Source organism: Triticum urartu, chromosome 2 (genome assembly GCF_003073215.2).
Source record: "Triticum urartu cultivar G1812 chromosome 2, Tu2.1, whole genome shotgun sequence".
Lineage (NCBI taxonomy): Eukaryota > Viridiplantae > Streptophyta > Magnoliopsida > Poales > Poaceae > Triticum > Triticum urartu.
Window position 1 is genome coordinate 265,816,542 of NC_053023.1, and position 13,387 is coordinate 265,829,928.

Genomic DNA, 13,387 nt, shown 5'->3' on the forward strand with positions numbered 1-13,387 from the left:
CCAAGATTGATAATAAAACAGCGTGGAACAATCAAAACTTATATATACATTGGAGATGTATCAGATACCATATCATCATACTACATCACAATCATTTTAATGCAATGTTGATATCCAAGATAAATTATTATCCACTCCCAGCTACTTATACATGGCATGAGAAACTATAATCTCTTATTGTCATTGCAAACATGTTTAATCATAATGGGCTGAATCATGGATACTAGGTTAAACATATTTACACAAACAAAACAAGTCGAGCTCATACCAATTTCTCTCTGCCACGACCAGTTCATCGAATATCGCCATTATTGCCTTTCACTTGCACGACTGAACGATATGAAAACAATAATAGTGCAAGAGTGCCATGGAATAAGCTGGAATATGCAAAACATTTTATTCAACAGGAGAAGACAAGGTAAAATGGGTTCTTTATTAGTTCAACCATTATTCATATGAGAGCCACTCAACATTTTCATCGTGGTCTTATCCTTGGTACAACTCGAATAAAAGAAAATAATTTAAGAGAAACACACACTACTACGGGATGCTGGTAACGCGACACTACGACCAGAGACCCTTCTACGAAACAGTGTGCAATGCCATAGACCCACAGGTTTCTTTGTCCGCACAACATCTACGCTCTATCTACAGAGTATCAACATATATACTTAAAATGACAGCATTGCATAACCAAATTAAGCATACATTTACACAAGTGAATACACACATAACATTTCCACACACCAAAGAAAGCAATTACATACATACTACAGTAGGAGAAACGAGGATCTAATCATGTACTTATTGTTGCGACGACGCTTGCCATTGCTCTGCTTCTGGCTGGATCCCTGGCCGTTTTGGGGAAGGCGACACTTCCTCATGTCAACGATCCTCCTGTACATGTCGCAGCTCGTGTACGCCTCCTTGGCCACGTACACGACATGAGCTTTGTCGAGTTTCTCCATCTAGGCCGAGTGCCAGGCACACTTGTCCTTGTTGCACGAATCCTTCATGTCTCTGTAGTAGGGGTCGATGATGGCCTCGGCGAGGTGAACTAGTGAGTCCTTCTCATGCTCCTTGCTGCCCCAGATCTTGTATTGGCCCTAGATGTCGACAAGATTCTGTCAGGTGATGCCCGAATTCTCGAGCGCCTTTACATCGTTGGTGATGTCCACCATAGTGAAAATGTAGTGGGGGTTGTTGACAAACCTGGCCAAACGCTCGCAAGGCCTTGTGGCCAGGTAGTAGTGGTAGACGAGGACGTGGTGGAGCACGCACATCTAGGTGATGGCGACCTTGGGACGAGACCCGGCACGAGCGCGGGTGTACTCGAGGTCAAACCTGACCACCTTGTACTTCTCCGCGGCAAGCGATAGCTCCATGATGTGGATGGACTGCTCCACCCAGACCGGGTCGTTGGTGTACACCACCAAGAGGTCCATGAACCTTCTGTGGGTGTCCACCACGGCACGCATGCTGAACTGCTACTCGTCGTCGACAGCCCCTCGGAGCAACATTGGAGCCGCGCAGGATACCATCTAAGAATTTCTCCTGGTGGGTGTGCTTCTTGCAGTGGTGGGGCGCGATCGAAAGGTTGAAGAGACACAAGGGTAGGTTAAATGGACGCTGTAATAAATGGGAGCCGACCAGCCTGTAATCATCACGTGTTCTCACAGCGTTCATAGCAGAGGATTCTACTGCACGCTTGACAACACCGCACCACACGCGTGGGCTCGAAGAGGCGCCAAATGTATCGTCGATGAGCCTATTCCCGCGCTACAGCGTTGTTTACTGCACAAGCTTCCCGCCCGGCTAGTTTGGCCACGCGTCAGCTAGAAGAGGGACAAATCGTGGGCGTTTATTGGAAAAAAGATTTGTAAAAACGAAGTTTGTGGAATGACTTTGGTCATTAGTTTACCATTGGGCGATGAGGTCAAAGTTACACAGAAGGGTGATGATGGACACTCGAGTGCGATAATTAATTTTGCGCTCTATAGTGCATACGGTAGAAGAAACCAACTGCGTGCAATAATGTCGAAGATCGCAGTCAAGTTAGCTATACAGATCGTGTGCTGTGAGATCGACAAGGTAAACTGATTCGAGAATGGTTAATAAAATCTAAGACCATTGCATATTCAGGTCAAAATAGTGCTGGCAATATACGAGTCTCATAGGATGCCATTTCAACGATTGTACCACAAAAGCTCGAAAATGTTACAAGGTTCAAATTCCAGATTTATGTGGCTCAAATTCGAATATTACAAGGTTCAAACTTATATTAGAAATGAAATTTAGCTCATCAGCTGCAAACGCTCGCGCTGATCCACTAAACATGGATATCATAGAGGTTCAAACTAATATCACCGCTTCTAAGTCTGGCTTCGAAACCTCACAATTTTTGCAAAAGGGGTCAGCCACTGATAAGTCATGTATGGGGTTGAAACAATGACTTCCGATTACTCTGTCATCTGAAGTTCCAAAATGAAATTCAGCATTTGTGGAGCCTACTCCATTCTGCCATAGGCGCCGGCGCTGACCAACAAACCATTCATTTTTGCAAAATAAATGTAGGGCAAACCTCATTTCTTTCAGCACCCTTGCTTTGAGAACAAAGAACTTGGCGAATATAATCTCCGGTAAGGTCCCTCGGCAGGAGTTCAAAGTAATTTCTGAGAGATGCAGATCTAGGCATTCGACGTGCTTGTTATATTGTATCACATTATCCACCACTGGGCCTAATCTTATCTTCAAAAGAAGAAAATGTGTTAGTGCCTACATGCAGTTTTGAACATTACTACAGGCCTAGCTATTTGGTTTGCAGGATTTCAAAATGCACTAACATGCCATCTTCGATCTGACATGACTAACATGGGCATTTGATTACATTCTAGAAAAATGTAGCCTTCTTCACAAGAGGTTGGAGTGTATGAGAAGTTCCCTAAGAAAACTAGTACATATGATTCCAAAGGAGAAATGCTTATTGATTGTAACCATATGGATCAAGGAACCAATATGGGGGGGCATGTATGTACTGAAATCGTCCAAAAGAACCTTCAGAAATCATAGTACATTGTCATTGTAAACTTGGAAAAAGGTGTCACAAATTGAACTCCCTTATGGTTAACATTTAACAAGAAGGAACATCATCTCGATATATAGCTTCTCCAGGCATGGAAAGCAACTCAGGAAACTGACAACTTGCTCCAGGTCGGGTGCGATAGATTCTAGTGCCAAGACCTTCACTATGTGCAGTTTTGGGGTCAAGCTTGTCGGAATTATTTTCTGAATGACAGATGAAAAAACATCTTCAAAATTAGAAATAATGTTAATTTGTGGAAGGAGAGTTATAAGGCGGCTATTGTACCTAAACGGGTGTGGATCCAATAACAAGTTCGGAGCATTTGTCAGACGATTAGCCCACGACTGTCAATTTCGACACAAAAATGACAATGATTCTCGTTGGACCTTCTTGATCAACTACAAGTAATCTGTCAAGTGCAGGTGTGTCCTGGATGACCATACTATGGTACAGATCTTGTTATGTCTTCCTGCCGCACCAGCAACACACGTAAATAGTCCGGAGAGTCATGGAGGTGATGTGGAAGGTACTCAACCCATTGATCACCTGAAGACGAAGGTACTCGAGTGTAGTACAGCCATGGAGCAGGCGCTCCATGTCACCCTTTGCGAGGCAGACGACGATGAGCTCGAGTTGCTTCAGTCGTGGTAGAATAAGAGCGGGCGCATCATTAAGGGCGGGAAATGGTAGTTCCAGAACTTGGCAACATGCAGCGTGGCCGGGAGGCAGAGTGGGGACGTTGGCAATGACCGCATATGCCCATCATCAAAAGTGAGCTCCTCGAGCTAATCTATGGCGGGGGATCGGAACCATTCGTCAAGCTTGGCTTGGTCCTAGCCGTTGGAACGGAACTTGCCCATTCTAAGGCCTTTGGTTGGGCCAAGGTGACTACCGAGGATCTTGGAGAATGCATCCAAGATTTTGCGATAGCCATGGCAGAGCTCATGGGTGTCGATGAGGTCGAGAGTGCTGGAGTTCCATAGGGGGCGCCACCGGGAAAGGAGGGTTGTACGTGCCCCATATTTGATTGGGAGGTGGGTGATGATGACTATCAACATATCATCGCGGAGGTTGCTAATTAAGTCTAGGCCTGCTCGAGTCACTTGCGGTTCTAGCTCGCCCTGCCTCCGCTTGTTGGCAGCCCCGTTCTCCACCTCTGGAGTCTCCTTGTCAGCGGCACTTTCTGATAGAAATGGGAGTACAGGAAATATTTAGTTAAAACAGGTCAATAGAAAAGTGTGTTGGTAACTAGAAGTTATTAGGTAGGAATATAGTAAGAAAAGGGAATAACAATTGGTTGCTTAAATACGACACAATTTATTTGACATTGCGGGGTATGTCAACATATGTAGATAGTTGAAAAGAAAACTTACTTTGAACAAAGTCTGGACAGATGATTTTGTCGGGGAAGCTAGCATATACCTCATGACCAGGCCCTTTTATGTGAATTGCAATTTTAGTGCCAGCTTTCAGTACATAAAACTTTGCAATTTCATTCCAAAAGCCAGTGCCAAAATAGGAGTCACCACGTTCATCAAGTCTTACTGTAGCAACGATTATAAATCCATGGTTTGTGTGCAGTATGACATCCATGGAGCCTTGATGTATTTAAAGGGAAAAAGTGTGCACTACATATTCTGTTGCATAGCGAGGGATGTTCTACAGAAAATGGTAGGATTGTTAAAGAAAATGTGGTAACATGCAAATATGGGCCCAAATTGAAAGAACTGTACAACAATTGAAACCGAAGGACAAAAATCTATAATTAAATAGATAGGGTAAACATGATGTCATGAAAAATGAGAGTAATCGAAATAACAATACATTATTAATTTACCTAATATAGAAAGATGAGGGGAAAGACACCTTTTTACATATATGGTGCATGTGGCACCTTCTATCCGAATGTAGCAATATTGAGAATATGTTTAGGAAAGTAGGCCATGACAACTGATATAGGGTGAGATTGAACATACTGCACGCGTGCTCAAGTTATCTGGTACGGAGAGATGGAATCTCTGGTAGCGGTCACAAAGTCCTGAAGTGTCGGCGCACTGTACATTCTATGGATGAAAGAAAACCCTCAAATCAGCTCGAATAAAAATGAATTAATGGTGATTTCCGCCGAGTGATTAAAGGAGGCAGGTGAACTAGGATAAGAGATGAGATAATATCTCGTTAAACTAGTTACCTTGTCGTCCATGAGAAAGAACTCTTAGTAAGGCAGATTCCCCAACCGAGCCGAGCTAGGTCGACCGCGAGCAGCGTCGAGAAAGTTGATGGCGATAGGCGGCGACAAGCGGAAGTGGTGAAATGCGACGGGCTTTGCCGGCAGCCAGGCGGCGGCGGCAGGCGGCAGCCTAAGTGTTTACCGCTGCGATAGGCGGTGCCATGGCATAGACGCGGAGGAGCTTGTGCAGGTGTGAATGGGGAACGTACCGGAGGGGCCAAGGGGGTGGCAGGCGGGGTGATGGTTTTTCTGATGTGGGGATGGTGAGGGTTTTCTTTTTTCTTTTTTAATTTGGGTGGTGAGGGTTTTCTGTCCCACAAAGAATTTTGGGGGCGACAGTTTGCTAGAGCGAACCGTGTGTGATTGACAAAGAAGGAAAAAATGGAAGTCATTGCACATGGTTCCAATTTTGGGAACCGTGTGTGATTGACGTACTACCTCCGTCCTGGTTTATTGGTCTCCTGTTGTAATTTTTACCAAAATTTGGAGAAATATTTAACATACTCACACATATATAATAAGCGTACATGTAGATAATCATAGTTCAACCATATGTAGTACATAGTTCAACAGTATTAAGCATAATCAAGCGTACATATATAGTTCCATCCATCCCACATCTCATCTCATAGGACGACACGATCCTAAAGCTTCTCCAAGTACTCGGTGTACGCGTCGTGTGCCACACTGCTCGAATACTTTTGCTTGAAGGAGCCAATGGCCCGTCCTCTTGCATGCACTAGAACACTTAGATACGCGTCATGAAGCTTCTGGTTGTAAAATGGACATCCATAACCGCCGTTCCAGGTTCTAATACGCCTGTCATGCATTCCCGCATAAAGCTCCCTCAGGACATGCCTGTTGTACCTCCTCTGGACATCTTCATCCTCGCTGTCCACATCGTCAGACATCACCTATACAAATAGTAAAACAAATTTGGCATCAAATCAATGATGACATGCCGTGAAGTAGGATTAGGAGTTTATGTCTATTTATTTACACATATCCAGATATTATGGTTCGATTTTTAAGCGCAGTCGTCTATGTACAGACCAATCTTGAATATAATAATGGCACAAACATATGTAGGTCATTGAAAATCAATTGTCAAGCCTTGGTTAGGAATTATTAGCGCGAACATTAACCCTAGTCGGATTACTAGAAGAAATCATTTGCACAAATGAAACAATTAATCACTTATCACCTATACCATTCAAACAATCAATACACTACGCGGATCTAACGAAACTTACTCAGATTTCATGGATTGGGAGAACATAACCATAGTATTTCTATTCCAAAAAGGGGGAGGCAGGAGTAACGAGAGATACCCTATGATTTATTTGACACATAAATGGGTATAGATGACTAACCAGCTGTCCGTTGTTGTCGGAGTCGTCGCCGGAGTGGTCGTCGGAGTGGTCGTCAGAGTCGGTGTGGAACTCCGCCTCCGGCTATGGAAGCTCGACGACATCAGGGTGCAGCGATAAGTCGCCGGCGGTGATGGCAACCTCTGTCTCCATCTCCACGCCATGCTCCGGTCCATTAGCAGCCCTGGAGTCACCACTCCGTTCGATGAGGCGCTTCGGCGGCATCCTCATACACCGAAGGCTTTGAGGACTGAGAGCGGCGTCAAGAATGCAAGCTGAGAGAGATGATTGTGTGTGCGTAGCGGGGATGGGGGTGTGGCCGCTCAGGCGCACCATTAATATGGAGTAGTGGGAGTTGTGGGAGAGAGGCGGGTGGCGGTCAAATCGATGGCTCGTCTCCCGGTGAGCCTGCGCACAGGACTACTGGCATGCCTACCAAAGTTTCACACAGCTACTCGCACGCCTCCCGATGACACTATGCAGCAACCACGCCTCTGTCAATTCACACACTTGCATCGTGTTCTTTTTACTGCCAATAATGAGTTGTGTTAGATGACAATGTCTGAATCTTTTTCCTTTGAAGTGGTTGCCAAAGCAGTTTACTCAAGATTACCTCTCAAACTACATGATTGGTGGGCATGCAAAGGTTAAAGTATTTCTACCAGAACACGGTGATTATCTAGATGTTTTCATGAAGACCGTGAAGGATGGGTGGTCGGCCATCATCATGGGTTGGATTAGAGTCGTGCGTGCCTCCTGCATGGAGGAGGGCACAACATGGGCATTCTACTTCACGTTGTTCAGCAACCAGAATATATTTCGCCTCTTTCTTCACCGTATTTAATAGTACAAGTATACAACTGTTGTTCATCATTCTTTATTTGGTTCTTATGTAATTCTTGAACATATGTACCTATGAATCAAATAATGCATTGGTTGTTTGAACCTGATGGATATGAGTAAAGCTGTAGCATACATTCAAATTCAAATCCAAATCCGGTACAATTTGGAAAAGCAGCAATTAAATTGGGGTCAAATTACGCTCTCCAGGTTGTTACGGCACACACGGTTGGTAAAACACAAATGTTTGTGATATGCACCATAATCTGAGACGGTCCACACAGAGGAAACATGTGCAAGCATGCACACAGTTGCCGTTTGCAAACCGTGTGTGATGTCAGACAATATCACAAACGGTGCGGGCAAACTAAACATTTGTGTTAGTTGCCTTATCATATATGATTCGCAACCATGAACTGTTTCTGATGAAGTATGCACCGTAAACGTTGCACCACAAGATAGCATGTTCGATAGTTGTCATGTACGACGACGTTACGACGGTCCGACGTTTCGTAATCCCGTTCGACACTCGTACGATGATTAGCTAATCTTCTTAACAGTGAATCATTTGTGATGGGCCGCGCATCATACACGTTCTATAATAGTGAACCGTTTGTGATGGGCTGCGCATCGTAAACGTGGCACCACAAAATACTGACTGCGATGGGAATGGGAGAAGAAACGAGTAGGAGTACTGTTGGGGCCCTATCCCCAATGGTTTCTTGGTCGTGTGGGAAGGACCCCCCCTATCGCCCACACTCACTTGGCGACGGTTCCAAATGTCATCGCGGAAAGGGGTTAAAAACCGTTTGTTTAGGACTGACATGCACCAGTGACACTGAAATATTTTTGGAGTTTTTTGTTTTCTTGAACAAGAAAATAAAAGGGAAAAGAAAAACAAGAAAAACTATTTACATGGGAAAGCTCTCAACAAGCAAAAGGAGAACAAGGAAATCTTTTTGGATTTTCATTTTAATACTATAGCTAAGCATGCATGGAAAATAAACTAACTACAACTAATGAATTTTCTATTTTTCTAAAGTTTTTCAAACACACAAGAAGAATGCAAGAAAAATAAAATTTAAACATGGATGATACAATGAAAAAGTGTGAACACCGACAAGATGAATAAGTGAACATGAATGTAATGTCGGTGAGAAACACGTACTCCCCCAAGCTTAGGCTTTTGGCCTAACTTGGTAGTCGATCAGTAGTCTGGATAGTAGTTGGCGTGGTAGCTCACGGAGGCTCTCGGTGCGGATGCCTCATCCTGCCGTGCTGCCTCCACTGCTGCGTTGTGAGCTCGGGCCTCGCTCTCAAGAAAAAAACATCTTCCTTTGCTGTGATAATCAAAAACAGTAGGCGCAGGCAAATATGTGTGCGCAACATATTTTTGGTTAAACAATAGATTATAAGTGAAGTTGTCAACCTTTCCCTTGAGATTCTTATGTTCTTTTAAAGTGTCAATATCTAAATACTGCGTGGGTAGGATAGGATCAAATGGCAAAGGTGAAACACCCAGCCCTCGTGCTATATGTGTGGCATATATTCCACCATAGAAATAGCCACTGTTAGCGTTGTGCTGAAGTCCGCGTGCAACGATCGCTCCAAGGTTATAATTCCTTTCACCGATGAGAGCGGTGTGGATGAGGCTCAAGTCTGGAGCATAGAGTGTACTACAGTCTTGCTTGCCTACTATACATTTCACTACTAGGAAAATGTCTGCTAGCGGCGAACCTGTTTTGGCTACTAATGGCACACTACAGGTGCACCACTAGCATCACGCCATTAGAATATTTTACTAATGGCGCACCACAGGTGCACCATTAGTATCTGGTATTCTGATGGCGCACCACGCAGTGCACCATTAGTATATCCCACAGTGCGCCATTACTATCTGGCTTAGTAATGGCGCACCACATAGAAGTGCGCCATTACTAACAATTTTTTCAGAATTTTTTTTCAATTTTTTTCTTTTTTTCTTAATCTCGAGTCACTATGGCTTAATCTTGGGTCAATATGCTTAATCTCAAGTCAAATCGCACTTTGTGGTCAAACTTCCTGAAAGGTCACCCATCCTCACACTACTCCAGCCCGAGCATGCTTAACTTCGCAGTTCTATCCAACCCCAGCACCATCTCACTTCACACGCACTTGTTGATATATATATCATATCAATCCTATTAAACCTTGTGGATGTTTAGGACTTTGTTCATGTACATGAGTGATGAAATTTTGAAAAAATACTTCAAACTTCCCGGTCATATTACGTATCATATTTTGAAAAAAAATCAAATTTTTTTAAATCATTTTTTTCTGTTACTAGTGGCATACTTAGCAAATGGTGCGCCACTAGTAAGTTTGATTTTTTTCATTCCCCCCCTCTAGATCTTAAAAGCCTCGTATCTTCTGTTCTGTTAGGTTTTTTGGGATTTTGAAGATGTTGAACGAGGATCCCCTGATTCAATTCGTATGTAACTTTTCGAGTAGATGATTTTTCATATAAAAAACTTTTTAATCCGAGTTCATATGCAAAAGTTGTGCCCATTTTACTAAATTCAAGAGAGGTTTTGCAAATAAAGTCGAAATTCATATTTGTAAATTTTCCCAACAACTAGACCACATATCACATGGGAAACTTATTTTCTTTTATTTTTTTGACATTTCCAGCATTTTCTTTTATTTTTTCTAACTGAAAAGGCGGTCCACGGGGGGGGGGGGGTGCATTTAGCACCAGGGTTACTAATGGCACACTTGATGTGTGGTGCGCCATTAGTAGTTTTGAATAATAATAAAAAAATTGTTAGTAATGGCGCACCAGTGGACAGTGCGCCATTACTAGTTTTTTTTCAAAACTACTAATGGCGCACAGTGGGTGTGGTGCGCCATTACTATGTCAACTAGTAATGGCGCACTATCCCATGGTGCGCCATTACTAACATTTTTTTTCAAAACTACTAATGGCGCACCACACACCAGGTGCGCCATTAGTAATATGTCAATAATGGTGCACCTGTATCTGGTGCGCCACTGCTATATAGCAATGGCACACCACATACATGGTGCGCCATTAACGTCCATATCATCTATACCCCTTTTCCTAGTAGTGTTTACCGTTAAATAATGCAAAGTACTGAATTGTGGGAAAATGAATGTTCTTTATTCTACCTTGTGTCACTCCCCTCGTCTCACTGTAACAAAGAGTAGACAAGAATGTTTGATACTCAGTCCTTGGTGGTTCGTCAAGCGAACCCCAATACGGGAGTTCGCAGTGGTAAGCAAAATTCTCTAGTGATATGGTAAATGGGTTATCATAAAGCATAAATGACACCCTAGACTCATAGGGAAAGAATTTAAATCCTTTGACCAATGATTCGGTGAGAAGGTGGCGTTGTTCACACTTTTCTGAAAGGTAGGGACCAAGACCGGCATTGTGAACATAGTACTCAAATTCTTCTTTAATGCCCACACGGATCATATACTCATCACAAGGCCATAAGGATCTTTTGGTGGCGGCATCTCGAGTAGAACTTTCACTTGGTTCAACATATGACCGGCGAGCGGAGCTGTCACTAGAAGATGCCCCCGAGGATTGCCTTCTCGAAGAACTCCTTCCAAAGAGGTTCATCATGTCCGCGTACAATTTTCTGAAAAAATTTGGGTGACAAAAATTTGTCAACAAAACTTCATAAGATTGATAGCAACTACTCATAGGGATACATAGAGGCCATAGCAATCATTCAAAATACTTAGAACACTAAGAATTCAACATGCAAGCTCATCTATAATAGCACCAAGAGTAGCTAATTATTCAAAATATAAACCATTAAAACAAAAACTAATTGGACAAAAGGTGGAGTCACATACCAAGCAACAATCCCCCAAAACAGTTTCGGAAACGAAGCTTCGAGCAAAGAGATGGAAATCCATGGGTTTGAGATCAAGAACACGGGAGAGAGAGTAATGGAGATTTTTTTCTAGAGGTAGGTGATGATGTGGTGTAAAGTGATAAGTGAGGGGTCCACGTGGGGATCACAACCCACCACGGCACGCCTGGGGGTCCTGGTGCGCCCAGGTGGGTTGTGCCCACCTGGTGCACCTCCCTCTGATGTTTATTGCACCAAAGATTTAGAAATATTCAGAAAAAATCGTATTAAATTTTCAGAGCATTCTAAGAAATTTTATTTTTGGGTCATTTTTTATTGCACGGGAAAAATCAGAAAACAGGCAAAACATGGCATTTTATTTTATTAACTAATTAAAACAAAGAATAAAAAGTAGGGACAGAAGATAGTTGTTACTAAATTCATCAACTTCATACCGTTCAAAAATGATCCATTAATAAGTTTGATCAAGTCTTACTAACAACCACTTTCGATTAGCATGAAACTGAAGAACTTTCGTAAGTCACTAAGTTACCTCAATGGGGATATGAATGTCCCCAACAATAAGAATTTCATATTTATTTTTGATAGTAGGTAGAGGTATTTGAAAGCTTCCAACAGTGATTGTCGAAGATTTTCCAATAACATTAATACCATTCACTTGGAATTATTTCTTCAGAAAGTGCACTGTATGCTCATTACCATTGCTATGAAAAGTGATCTTGCTTTTATTGCAATCAATAACAGCCCCTGCAGTATTCAAGAAGGGTCTACCAAGGATAATCGACATGTTGTCATCCTTGGGCATCTAAAGTATAATAAAATCAGTCAAAATAGTAACATTAGCAGCAAAAACAACGGGTACATCCTCACAGACACCGATAGGTATGGCAGTTGATTTGTCAGCCATTTGCAAAGATATTTCAGTAGGTGTGAGTTTATTCAAATCAAGTGTTTTATATAAAAAGAAAGGCATAACACTAACACAAGCTCCTAAATCACACAAAGCAGTTTTCACATAATTATTTTTGATGGAGCAAGGTATAGTTGGAATTCCCGGATCTCCAAGTTTTTTAGGTATTCCTTCTTTAAAAGTATAATTAGCAAGCATAGTGGAGATTTCAGCTTCTGGTATTTTTTCTCTTATTTGTGATGATGTCTTTCATATACTTTGCATAAGGAGGCATTTTCAAGATACCAGTGAAGCGAGTACGCAAAAAGACTGGCCTCAGCATTTCAGCAAAGCGTTCAAATTCTTGATCATCATTATTTTTAGTTGACTTAGGTGGAAAAGGCATAGGTTTTTGAACCCACGGTTCTCTTTCTTTACCATGTTTTCTAGCAATGAAGTCTCTTTTATTATACCTTTTATTCTTAGGTTGTGGGTTATAAAGATCAACAGGTGGTTCTATCTCAACATAATTGTTTGGTTCTTTATTATTTGGTTGAGAGTCTTCATGAACATCAACATTATCTTTTTCATTATCACTAGGTGAGTGTTCATTACCAGATTGAGTTTCAGCATCTGAGATAGAAGTTTCATTGTCATTATCAAGAGGTTTCTCTATTTCAGGTTCACTAGGAGCATGCAAAGTCCTATCACTTTTCTTCTTCTTTTTCTATTTAGAAGAACTAGGTGCACTAGTGTTGGCTCTTTGTGAATCTTGTTCAATTCTTTTTGGGTGTCCCTCAGGACAAAGTGGTTCCCGAGTCATTTTACCTCCTCTAGTTGCAACTCTAACAGCAAAGTCATGAATATTATTATTCATTTCATCAAGCAATTCACTTTGAGATTTAGTAACTTTTTCTAACTGAGTTTGAACCATAGAAGCATGCTTTCCAACACCTCTAACATCATTTGATATTCTAAATAACAAGTCACTCAAACGAGCAATCATATCAGAGTTGTATTTCAATTGTTTCATAACATTTGCATTGAAGTGATCTTGTTTTCTAATATAATTTTAAAACTCATAAAGGC